At 45.0% G+C, this 13303-nt stretch overlaps 1 protein-coding gene and 1 long non-coding RNA gene across 2 annotated transcripts in view; one reads left to right on the top strand and one right to left on the bottom strand.

Moving 5' to 3' along the window:
• The window catches only part of LOC308577056, a 28557-nt gene extending 21494 nt beyond the window's left edge, over positions 1-7063 (bottom strand). The window contains exon 1 of the long non-coding RNA XR_014003395.1: positions 6420-7063. This is a non-coding gene — a long non-coding RNA (uncharacterized lncRNA). The remainder of the gene's footprint in view (positions 1-6419) is intronic.
• A 789-nt stretch (positions 7064-7852) lies between these two features.
• The window catches only part of RIMKLB (ribosomal modification protein rimK like family member B), a 39220-nt gene continuing 33769 nt past the window's right edge, over positions 7853-13303 (top strand). The window contains exons 1-2 of the mRNA XM_081176785.1: positions 7853-8797; positions 9488-9905. The gene's annotated coding sequence lies outside the window, so the exon portion shown is untranslated. The remainder of the gene's footprint in view (positions 8798-9487; positions 9906-13303) is intronic.

Raw genomic sequence — 13303 nt, 5'->3', positions numbered from 1 at the left:
CTTATTTTTTCCTCAGAACCTAACTCACCTTGCTCTGGGTTGGGGGAAAAGATTTTGAGATTGCAGCCTAAGTCCTGCTGTGGAAATGTTCCTATACATTGCACTCTTTTTTCTTCCTCATGCTTTCTCTCAGAAGGGAACCAATAAAATATTTTCCCCTCCTTCTGACATGGTTCATAGGTGCTATTTTCAGGAAAAGGTGTCTGCCTCATCCCCATACATGCTCATGGCTCATTCAGCCATGGAGGGTATGCCTGCCATTTTGGAGGGTCACAATGAGCCCTTTTCTTCCTTTTGAATGGCATATGGACACTGTAGACTGCCAGCCTAAACTGAAAGTGGTAATGCCTGGAGTTGTTTCAACCAGAGTTCTGCAAATTGCATCAGATACAGATATTTTTCTTCCGGCTCCAGTTCCCATAGCTGAAGGGAAGGTCCAATAGCTACAGGTGCCACCACTACTCTTCCTAGTTCAGAGAAAGGTTTCAGGCTAGAGAAAGTTCTTCCCCTTATTATTTTAGGAGCAGAATCCATTCTAGGGGTATGTCCAGAAGTCAGGTTACATTTTTCTGCCTTCCCTATCTTTCTAAAGGCAATGCTGGGGGCAAAGTGCTTTTCCTATTGCTGTGTTCTGTGTTGATTGCCCCTTAGGAGAGAATGGTTCTTCCATTAACCTCCAGGCCACAGCCCTGCAAATCTAGGGAACTGCTTTCCTCTCCATTGGTTCTTTTGTTAGGGCTTCCTCAATTGATGCTAAGGGTTCCAATAATACTTTTGAAGAAGAATAGTACACAGGGGCAAATCAGATTCTTTTTGGTCTGGTATGATCTGGACACCTTTCAGTTAAATGTTTCAGAAACTCTTCCAGCACCCACCAAACCAGTTGGAATGGACCTACCTTTTCCTACTCTGTCTCAGGTTCCTTGGTTCCTTTCCTGGTGTTTGAATTTGCCATAAGAAAATAAAGAATGGGCTGAACCCTTTGGGTGGGGTAAACCATCCCTTTCTTGTTCAAGAAATTATATTGCCCAAGGATGTTTTAACAAGTGTTATGTGAAGAGGTGGTTTAGTGGCTCCCTTAACTCCTAAAGCTATTTCGCCCATTAATTTGGATGAGATAATGTGGGGCTGACACGAACCCCTTAACATGTTGAAAGAATGTATTAAAGGGATTGTGGGACCCTCCCTGTTGCCATGCTCTCCTAATATCTGGATGTTCAAATTACATCAGAAATTCTACTTGTGTACACTAGTACATGAGTAGAAGTTGTGATGTAACTTTGAATGTGTGGTCAGAAGAATGTGAGGGTGGTGTGGGGGCATGGCTTTTCCATGTGGCCCCATGCCCCCTTCCCATCTTCTCTAAATACATTAAGGGGTTGTGTGAGGGATTGCAGAATATACCTTGCATAGGAGAGTTGAGGCTTTAGCCCTAGCCTTTGAGCCTCCTCGGCTTCTTCATACTTGCCAGGGCTGCCCTCATATCAGCAAATGAGATTAGCCTCACCAGCAGTCTTTTTCACAGATGCTTTCCTAGATGCTTTGCAAACAGAAACCCACTCAAACAAGAGAGAGGCTGTCTATGTGTGTGCCTCCTAAAAAAGGGACCAGAAACCCTCTACTTTGAAACATTCCTTTCATCCCTCTTTTCTTCCCAGAATAGATGTGACAACAACAGGCCCAAATGGCATTCTTCCAAGTCAAAAGGCAGCTCCATATATTCTTAACCCTTTGGTAACAAGGGTTACTCTTCCTCATGACTACAGGGATGCCAGCCTTAACTCCTTCCTTTTAGTGGCAAACTTCAGGCCTTTACAGACACCTGGAGGACCATCAGTTCATTAAGGAGGATGTTACAAATGCTTCATAAATGCTCTTTTCTTGGATACTTCCATATTTTGTTGGATTGAGTCATTCCATCCCCTATCTGCAGCATGGAAGAACACAAGTTGAAATGTGTGCAGCAGAGGGCAACCAAGATGATGAAGGGTCTGGAAACAAAGCCTTATGAGGGAACGGAGGGAACTGGGTATGTTCAGCCCGGAGAAGAAAAGATTGAGAGGTGATATGATACCCATCTTCAAATATTTGAAGGGCTGTCACAGCAATGATGGAGCAAGCTTGTTTTTTGCTGCTCCAGAGGCTAGGATCTGAGCCAATGGCTTCACATTACAAGAAAGGAGATTCCGACTAAACATTAGGAAGAACTTTCTGATGGTAATAACTGTTTGACATCAGAACAGGCTGCTTCAGAAGGTGATGGACTTTCCTTCATTGGAGGTTTTTAAGTAGAGGCTGGATATCCATCTGTGAGGGATTCTTTAGTTGTGGTTCTTGCATTGCAGGAGGCTGGGCTAGATGACACTTGTGTCCCTGACCCAGCTCTACAATTGTATGATTCTGTTGCCTCCACATTCACATTCACCCTTGTCATTGCACTTTCTAGGATTCACTTGAAGGAACAACCATTTCCAGTTTGGAGCCCTTTCCTTCAGTATCTTCTCCAGCCTCTGAAGAGTCTGAGAACCCTGACTGCTCATCCATTTTACATAGATTATTTTTATTAGTGTCCCTTCCTTCAGCCAAGGAATTGGAACATCCACCTTACCTCAGCTGAGGTGTCTCAGCATCCTAGTGAACAAAACCTGTCCAATAGATCCAGCATCCAGGATACCCTCAATACAATCCCCTCAATCTATGTCTGAACAGTGTTTCTCTCTCAGAATAGAGGATTTTGACCCCTTTAGAATAAGTTACCCAGTTCATCTTCAATCCCTTACCAGACTGCTAGGCAAGATGATTTCCATCATGGTTAGTCTCTTCAAAAACCTTTCTGTTACCCTTCCACGATGAGACCCTATCTTTCTTAAATCCTTCCCTAAGAGGTTCACAAGAGCTAGCACTTCAATCGAGACAGGAGGTCCTGCACTGTTCCATCAGCCTAGAGACCAGTGCCAGATTTACATATAAGCTAAACAAGCTCTAGCTTAGGACCCCACTCTCTTGGGGCCCCCAAAAAAATTTAAAGGAGAAAAAAAACCTGGATGTACATTTCCAAAATATAAGACAAAAAACAAATAAAATAAAACCTACATACAGCAACAGTGTTTTGTGTTGTGTAGGCTCCTATGATGTAAGTAATGGCCCCGCCTGCTAGCCTGCTCCCTGAAATATCACATAAAAAGGGCCCCATTACCTTCAGTAGCTTAGGGCTGCATCAAACCTAAATCTGGCCCTGCTAGAGACTGTGGTAATAACTGGTGTCAATCAGTCTAGCTGAGCAATGTTTAAGGGACATGGTGACAGAAGGAGGCCTCTTGCAGCATAAACCTCTTTGAACTTTGGGTGAGTCAACTTCCATTGAAAGCCTTTCCTTCATGACAGTTCCAGAGATACCTTTGTTCACCTGGACAGCATATGTACTAAGTCTTATGTCAACAGACAAGCAAGAATGAGTTTTCCACAACTCCTCAAAGAGGTGATCTGTTCGCTTCCTTGAGCAGAAACTTATTACTTCCCTAGTAACCCAGAATCTGAGGATAGGGCTTCTGGAAGACTTTTCAGGAGGTCTGGTTCTTGTTTTCAGAACAATCAAGAGAATTGAGGATCAGAAGACACATATCATCTTTATTGCCCCCCATTTGCTACAGGTTTCAGACTCTCAATCCATGACCTTTTCTGGAAATTCTGGATTGCTGCATGACATGCCTCCTCCTACATCCTCACCTACAGCTGCCTGGAGGTTGAAAGGCAGATTCTTCTAGCCCTGAGCTGCCATCCCAGAGTAATTTCCACTCTTTTAGTCTCATGCAAATCTCCCACCTGGGTACCAATAATACTTTGGTATCTACCCTCTTATACATGATTTCAAAATAAACTTAACAGAATAGAAGGGCCTTTAAAAATGCTGTGACAAGTCAGACACAGCAGCCCTTGGAGTTTCCAGGCCTTCAACTACCGTATTTTTCGCTCTATAGGGCGCACCTGACCATAGGGCGCACCTAGTTTTCAGAGGGGGAAATCAAGGGAAAAAAATATGATTTCCCCCTCCCCAGCTCTGGGAGCAGTGGACAGGCTGCACGTAGCCTGTGTGCTTCTCCCAGACCTTCTCCCTGCTTTTGCGGGAGGTGGGGGAATTCCCCCATCTCCCACAAAAGCCCACAGGAGGGAGAAGGGACTGACTCGGCCAGCCAGTCCCTTCTCCCTCCTTGGGGAAAAGCCCCCAAGAGCGGCGCGCTCTTTAAAGGCTGCGCGGCTCCTGCGGGCTTTTCTACGAGGAGGGAGAAGGGACTGACGGGGCCAGTCAGTCCCTTCTCCCTCCTGGGGAAAAGCCCGCAAGAGCGCACGGAGCTTGTGTGCGGCTCTTGGGGGCTTTTCCCGCCTGCCTCCCCCTGCATTCGCTCCATAGGACGCACACACATTTTCCCTTGCTTTTTAGGAGGGAAAAAGTGCGTCCTATAGAGAGAAAAATACGGTAAATTTATTGAAAAGACAGATTTCTGTTCTTTCCAGCATAACTGCAAGTTCTGGAGGACATCCCATTTCTTCTAATACCTGCAAACTTCCTATCTGATATCTCCACCTCCAGTTCGCTGTATGCCTTCTTGGAGTCTAAATGTGGCTTTCAAAGTTCCTCCTTGTAGCTTATTTAAACCCTTGAAGCTGCTTCCCTTAATTTACTCACCCTCAAAACAAACTTGCTACTGACCATAAACCTCAGCACACTGGGTTTTTGAGATTGGGGCCTTTTCTGTAGAGCTTGAACTATGTATTCCCAAAATGACAAGAATTATCCCGTGTTCTTACCCTTCAAGTTAACATTAATTTGACCTATCATGGATCAGGGGATTGATCTTGCCATTCTTTAGCTCTTATCTCCCAAAGAACAAGCACCACATTTCAGGAAAGAACCCCCCTGGATGAAATGTTCAAAACAGCTTCTTGGGTCTCTGTAGACAGGCCACTACAGGACTGAAACATATGCCACTATTTAAGGCAGTTTCCTAAAGCAGGATCCTTAACAACCTGTATATCCTAGGGCTCAGAATACATGGGGGTATTTGGATACCAAGTTCTCCCTTCCAGGGATGTACAGTGGTACCTCGGTTTTTTAACGTCTCCGTTGACAAATGTTTTGGAACTCGAACGCCGTAAACCGAGAAGTAAATGCTTTGATTTTCAAACACGCCTTGGAAGTCAAACATGCCACACAACTTTGATATTGTGTTTTCCTTATTGAGACTTTCGTTTTGAGTTTTTGAATGTTTTGGAACTCGAACGGTCTTCTGGAACAGATTACGTTCGAAAACCAAGGTATCACTGTACTACTTTTTAAAAATACCAGTCAGAAGTGTCTTCCTGCCCATGTGGGGAGAAAGTATTATTTTTACCCTGATGAACATTTATTCTCATGGGTAAGGCATCCTGCCCATCTCTACATTTATTCCAGTTACTATGAATCTTATATTTTCCAGATTTTGTTTGATTTTTTGGAGAGTGGGAGTTATTTTGCTCTCTCTGTTCCAATTAATATGATCTGTTGGTTTCATTTCTTCCGATTCTATGGCAGTGGTTCGTATTTCTAGCTCTTTTTGTTGCAGATGTTTTTTCTTTAATTTGCTATGTAATTGAGTATATGGTGAGCATTTCTCACCTTACAGGAAGTGACATTTTAGCTCTGTTTTCAGTCCCAGAGGCAGGACCTAACTGAATCCGGAATGTCCTCTGCCCCTACCTGCATTCTCATCAGGTAAGAACTGCATTCCTCCACCACCCAAGACTTATCTCTACTGTTTAACGTTGTTGTAAAAGTATCGAGATTTCATATGTCAGGAGTAGGCAACCTTTTCTGACTAGTGGGGCAGATCCTAATCTCCTCACTCATGGTGGGACAAATCTGACAGGGCAGGGCGAGAGCACCTACCTGTCAGTCACCTGGTGCCATAGTGATGTCAGGTGGTGCTATATTTTGAAGCCCTTGTTGTCGCAACTTCAAAGTACTGTACAATGCAGGGCAGTTTTTTAAAGGGCTTTCAAACAGCCCTGCGCTGTTCTTTGAACTTTGGGGTTTTTGGAGGTTCAAAGAGCAATGCTGGGAAATAGAAGTAGCTTCCAGTGTCCATCAGCTGTTGAGCAGAAGCAGGCCTTACTCTAGCAAAGGAATGATCTGGAGCTCACTTTAAGCTACTGATAGTTCCTTTTCAAAAATGTCTTTATTAAACACTGAATTTTTATACATAGTTCTTTTTGAAGCCCTGCCCTTATCCACCCCACACCTGACAACATGTGTAGAGACTGTGTGTAGGGCAGGTGGGTATAACACCCCCAAAATGGCCCAGCAAGCCACATCTTGGATGATATGGGTGCAAGTGGGTGAAGAAAGTTCCATATAAATATTAAAGATTGTGAAAATTACTTACATAAAATGAGTTTAAGTGGGAAGGTGGCTATGAAGATGTGTGACCATGAATTCCTGGAAGTTGCTCCATAGGGTTAAGAGAACTCATGTGAGGCAATGTGCGGCAAGCTGGGGGGCAGCAGCAATATCGGGCAGCAGCCCTAAACAACAGGTGGTTTCTACACTCATCTGTAATATGGAAATAGCACTGGCTTGCTTCATAAGGTTGCTGTGTGTAGTGTGTTTATTTAGAAGAGTTCGTCTTGCCTGTCTCCTAGGGATTCACCACTAGCGTAGCATAAACCATACAAGGCACTCTGGCATGCGTTAAAATAATTGAAAAGTGATTTGATGACGTTTTGTGGTACTTCAGTTTAAAAATCAAGAGAATTTATGAGGTTCAGTGTCCTGAGTCCATGTTTTTGTGCTGTGGTGGTGCAGGGAACACACAGCCCATGTATTTTTGTGGCTCAAACCGTGGGCAGGGATGTGATCCGATGACAGTTTAGGTAGAATCCAAGTGGATAGGTGGAGTGGATTGACATTTCTGCCTCATAGTGGTGCTGTGAAGCCCTGGATCTGTATCCCTCCCCCATTATATGATGCCTTTTGGGGAAGCCTATACAGGAAAAGAACCGTGCCAGTTCATGGATGAGTGTCCGCAGAACCCCTCACTTTTGCACCAGGATGGCTCTGCAATATCTGATGCAAAGCGCAATTTAGCAGTTTTTTTGGGGGGGCTGCCATGTAAAAACCACGTGCTGATTCTTGGTTTTGCGCCACGGCACCGGGTGTGGCAATTTTCCTGGCTGAGGGTGTAGCTTTGCCACCTGCAGTTTGATGGTGGAGGGGGGGAGGGCGGTGAGTGTCCCACCCCATGGAAAGATGCCGACAGTATTTTTAGGAACGTGAGAGTTATTGAAACCCAGATCATCTCTCTCCTTCTTTTCAGCGTTATTCCACTTTTTCCCTCAGAGCCCTCGCTGAGGCGTTCGCACCTCAGGTCAAGCGCGGGCTTACGTTTGCGCCTTTTCCTTTCACTCCAGAGGCCTACAAAGCGGGCGAATACGACGAAAAAAATATATATTTGGCGGGGGGAATGTAGAACGGGCCACTAATTCTTGGGGTGAGTGGGGTTAAATATCTCCTCAGCTTCGCCAGGAACCATTACGCCGCGTCGGAGCCAGGAGAGGAGGAACGGCGGCGGCGGCACTTCCCCCCGGCTGCTTCCAGCTCACTTCCCCTTGTCTCTCCCTCACACAGGCAGCGCCCCCACCCCAAGTTTTTAACGATCCGAGCCACCTCAGAGGGCGGCAGCCCAGTTGGGGCGCGCGCTCGGCGGCGAGGGGAGGCGGGGCGCTCGCGCTCTCTCCGCGCGCCTTTCCCGCTCCTCGAGCCTGATTGGTTGCGAGGAAGGGGAGGGGGCTTCGAGACAACGGGCGCGCGAGGGAAAAGGGGCGGCGGCGGCGGCGCCCCTTCCCGCTCCCCCCCACCCTCTCACCGCGTACAGACTCGACGCCTTCCCTCGTTCCCCTCACGCCGCGGGCGCGCGCGCTGACGGCCGCGTCTTTCGGTTCCCCCCTCCCCGCTTTTTCTCCCGTCCCCCTCCCTTTTAACCCTTTCCCTTCCTTTTCTTTAGGTCTGTCCGCTCCCCCCCCCCTTCCACCGCCCGCTGCTCTTTTCCCCATCCTTTCCTCATCCGGCTCGTCGGTCGGTCAGTCGGGAAGGCAGAGTTCGGCCGTGAGGCGGTTTCTGAGGAGGCTCGCTCTGCAGAACAGCCTCTGGGGGCGAGCGGGCGGGAGCTGGGTGGGTGGGTTGGTTGCCTGCCTGCCTGCCTTTAAAGTCGAGGGGGGAGGGAGGCATTAATTGCTCGCTTCTAAACGAGGGCAAGTCGCCCCTCCCTCCTTCCCCCCTCCCCAACTTTCACGGTTTGGGTTGTGGACTCGCGGAAAGCTCCCCCCCCCCCACCTCAAAGCGCGCGCGAGGAGGGCGGGGCAGATTCCGTCCACCCGTCTACGCCCCCCCCCTTTGTTTTCAGCCCTACTTCGCAATTTCTCCCAATTATTGATCATGATCACCGGAAATAATCGGGCAGGGTACTAAGGAGGGCGGGGAGGGGAGGGGGAAAAACACCCCCACCCCCAATCTTTGTTCTTCGGATTCGCAAAGCGGTGGTTTAGCCCTCTTCGTTTTGCCGTAACTTCTCCCCTTCCCCCCTCTCCCACCCCCACCCCGTTTGAGGTCCCCCCCCCTAGTTTATTTTTATTAACCCTCTTTCCCTAATAATCCAGGGAGGGGTCGGAAGACCGAGGCATCTCTTTCTCTCCCCCCGACCCCCCAACCCTAAATCCAAAGTGCTGTTCGCAGGAGGAGGAACAGGAGTCGGAAAGAAGCAACCAGGTTAGTCATTCGTGTAAAAGCCGTGCTGCCGACGTGATATTGGCTTCTGACTCATTTTCTGTGTTCAAGATGGGGAACGCACGTGCATATTTTATTTTATAATTCTTTGTCTGAACGCAGGATGCTCCGGCGTTTGTGTCGACGTGCAAAAGCTACCGTGTGGGGAGTATAGTGTATTTTTGCCTTGTGTCATCTTAAAGCCCTTTCTGTTGGACCTTTAAAAAAACATATCTGTTTTTTAACGAACGAACGAACGGTAGCTTGGATAGAAAATACAATATCCTTGCAGACTTGTGTGCTAACGTGCGTTTTGTAGTAATTATTCTGCTTATTCCGTATAAGCAAACTCTGTGCCTGAAACAATGACCTTTGCTTTTCTTAGGGGCTTAACAGTTTTACACATTAATTTGGTCTTCACTTCGTTTCTGTATGACAGTAGTTCCGTTTAAGACCGTGGGTGTTGAATGCAAGTTTTTACTAACGCCGAGGCACATATTTTTTCTTTTTAACTGTATCAAAAATGTAAAGCTCTGTTAGGCCAGTTTCTTTCCCCCTTTGAAGTTGCCTTAGGTTACACAGGGCTTTAGTAATTTGAGAATTTAACCATGTAGTTTGTCTTCTGTTGTACACCACTGTGTTAAGCTTTAAGTGTAGTAAACTAACCTGGATCTTTTCATTCTTTTTTCCTAGATATTGCTGGTGCCAGGTGCAGCTTTTTAAGGGGCCCAGTTCTGAGAGAGCAGAAACACAAGAGGAGTTTACTGTACTTTGAATCCTCAGAACCTGAGATTATTTTTTATCAACCTTCATTAGAGGGAGGAGGAATATAAAATCTGTCCCCCCACATTTCTTTACTCTTCAGAGCAGTAGTTAGGCATCACTCATTGGGGTACCAGGATAATACAGTTCACATGACAGTTTCTTTCTTATGGAGGCTCTGTGACCAAACCAAGCTTGAAGAGCTAAAAGGCACTGAGAGGACTTGATTACCTCCCTGGGGTGGGGTGGGGAGAAAGAGAGAAGGTCCCAAGAAAAGCCTCTTTGCACTGAAGGAAGATTGAAGCAACAGTCTCTGGATATTGCTGCTCTTCCCACCCCCAAGCGTTGGGTAAGTTACACTACCATTATTCACTTATTCATTCACTCTGTTCTGTTTCACTCCACCTCCACTCTACTATGTGGTGAAGAGACGTGCCTCAAGATGGTGAGCGTGGTGGTGGTGGGGAAGCAGGGATGACTGTGTGTGTTAGTGTAAAACATTGAAAAGAGGGTTTGTATCTCTTGCCTTGTGCATTACAAGTTTGGGGTTTGTGTGGAAATAGCTGGCACCTGCAAAAAGGAATGCAGACTTAATGGGTGTGCAGAGACTTGTATCATCTCATAAGGGGATGACTCTTAGTATAATGGTACAAAAAATAAGGATGAGTTGTACAAGTGAGTGGAAAAAAATCTCTCACACACACCCCAAATGCATGGGAGGACGCACAGAATGAGTTGGAAGATTAAGCAATGTTTTATGGTTCTGCAGTTGGACAAACACAGTAGCTGAAACAGTCCTTTCTCTCCAGACTAGTGTCTTTTGCAAATAAAAAAGGGATGCAGAGTAGTGGTGGTATTGACGTACGGATGCTTTCAAAGAAGTGTGTAGTTTATCACCTGGCTGCAGTGGCTGTTTCTATAATGGAGAGAGGATGAACAGCCAGAATATGCAGCTGTATGCAGGCTTCCCTGGTTGTGTTAACGCTTGCTCAATTTCAAATTGTGCTTCATTTTATGCTTTTAACACCTTGTGAGCCACTTTGGAAGGCATATTCCTGAAAGGAGCCTATAATTAATGAAAGGAAATTCAAATATTTTTTATGTTCTAAGAACCAAAATTTGCTTATACAGATGATGGAGCAGAGTTTTCAACCAATGGGGTTTACAGTATCTGAGATGTGGTTTGGAATTGTATTTGTTTCATTGGGGTGATTCAGAGGCAATACCAAACCTGGCTGGGCCCTCAGGCATGTGGACTTGGTTTATTCTGCTGGATAAGCGTAAATAATTTGCTGGTTTGGGATGAGGTGGCAAACTATGGGTTACCTCATACTAGGAAAGGAGGTTATAAATTGCTGTGCAGAAGGCACTGGAGATGGGAGGTGGAGTTTGTGAGCCTGAGGGACCAGCCAGACTCATGCACGTAATGCCAAGCCATGTTTTGATGTTATGTCTCAACCAACTCTTTACATGTAAGTTTTTACCTAAGTTTATTGAAATTCTGCACTTTTCCATTCTTCCTCTGGATCTTCTCATTTTGAAGTAGTATTTTAGCTAAATTATTTTTACATTTACACAACTGGGCTGTAATTTAAATGAATATGTTGTAAGGAACATTAATTCCATTATGTGGCAATTAACCTTTTGGGTCCTGTCCACTGTGGTTAGTGGGATTCAATCAGGCTGACTTCTATTCCCAGCCATATAGGAAGGGTTGCTCCTGCCTAGGGGCCAAACTACATGTCACATTTGTCATGTAGTTGGTCCTTGAGAGCAAGCCTTTTCTTCTAGAAATTGCTAGTGTTCACCCCCATTCCAGATTGAGAATATGACATTAAGGAGCTTTAACCCTTTGCTATGGTCATAGTACAGATTAGCTCACACCATCTTCAGATCAGGGCCCCAGTAGAGGTCAATGGATTAAATTCTCCTGAGCTCATGGCAGGATCCTTGTCCAGATTGCCCCCTGCCCACGCTGGCAATATGTGAAGGAAAAGTCTTGTGCCCAAGACTTGAAAATCAAGTCTGGTTTGGCTTTAATCATCATTGTGGCTGAAGATTTTCCTGAAGAAAGTTTGTATCATGAAATAAACAATTTAGCTTTTTAAAGTAATCTTAAAAATAATTTTCTAGTTTCACACCAAGAAACAAAATCCGGTGCCAGAGATATTAAGGGGTAGGGCCACCCAGACAAGGGCTGTTCAGTACTGCCATTGAATTCTATGGGATGTAGTAAACAGTTTTGGACATAGTTGAATCAATGCCCTGTGGTCAACAGAACAGGTCGTCCCCCCCCCCCACACCAGTGGTATCCTTGAGTGCATCACTTTACATGGGCCATAGTTCTATGGTAGAGCTCCTACTTTACGTACTGACTGTCCTAGGTTCAATCATTTGCATCTCCACAAATGCAGGTAATCAAAAAGATCTCTGCCAAAGGCCTCAGCACTTCTTCAGCAGCAGCTCCAAACCAAGTGTGCGTAACGGCTCGAGGCCCATCCCATTTCTAGGACTAGGTAGCCACAGGCAGATCTTACAATCTCTCAATGCTCACTTTTGTGTATGCTCCATTATTGGACTCCATATACTCCAGTTCTGCTGCTTAGAGACTTTAATTTGTATACCTACCTAAGTTGTTTCTCTTGCTTCCTCTCCCTGTTAAATAAATCTCAGCTCTTACTGCTCCCATCCTCTTAAATTGTGCACTGGTTGTTTCCCTACTTACTTTCAGAAAGCCTGGGGGCTGGAGATACTGCACACTATTTAGGTGGGCTCTGGTGTTCATACCTTCGTCAATCTCATTACTGTTTGAACCCAAGTTTCATAGTTCTCTCCACAAAAAGGAATTGCTGGTAGCAGTGCATTTTTCATAACAAAATGGGGTGCTGGTACTCATATATTGATAAAAGTGCCGTGGGCGCCAGCACAAAATGGCTGCCATATGCAGCCAAAAAAAAAAAAAAAAAGAATAATGTTGCAAAAAAGCCCTTCTAGTAGAGAAATCAGGGGTTATGCTTAATTCACCCTTATAGGTGACTGGCTGTCATTCATTCCCATGGACACTCAAGGATAATATTGCAGCAGAGACAAAATCTCTCTACTAACCCAGACAATTGGGCTGAATTTCATCCACAATACCCCATTGTAGTTACACAAAGTCTCTGCAGAGACCCATTGCCCCATCACCAGAGTCTCATGTTCTTATGGCTATGCAGTGTATACTATGCCTATTGTGATGGATGTTGTGCACTAGTGTTGTACAGTAGTTTATATTGACTAATTCAGGATGCATTCTAGTGATAAAACATTCTTACTTTGATAATAGTCTCTTGCAGTATACAAGACAGCATTAAAATATGTTTGTTTAAGCAAGCCTATCCAGACATGTAAAAACCTAAATGTGTTTTAATCTGTTTTTTGTTGATTCTAGTTAGGTTTGTTTTACGTTTTTCTAAAACACCTGTTTTTAACTGTCTTTTGTTGATATTTTTAATTGTTATTTTTTGTAAACCACTTTGAGGTTTTGTTACAATCAAGTGGTTTACAAATTTTGTTAAAGAATAAAATAGTGCAATGCAATGATGTTAGGTAAAGGCTACTGTAGATTATTGTTTTCTTAACAGGATATTCATGCCATTTTGCTTCCCCCTCAGTGGAAAGGAAAGATACAAAATATACATGGAAACTCACAAAAATAAATAAATTACTATATTCAGTTCGAGTAGATGCTTGTGAATCCTGGAACTG

The sequence above is a fragment of the Podarcis bocagei genome (genome assembly GCF_964188305.1).
Source record: "Podarcis bocagei genome assembly, chromosome: 17".
Taxonomy (NCBI): domain Eukaryota; kingdom Metazoa; phylum Chordata; class Lepidosauria; order Squamata; family Lacertidae; genus Podarcis; species Podarcis bocagei.
Note: the sequence above shows the minus strand (reverse complement) of the source record. Positions and strands in the feature narration are given on the sequence as shown.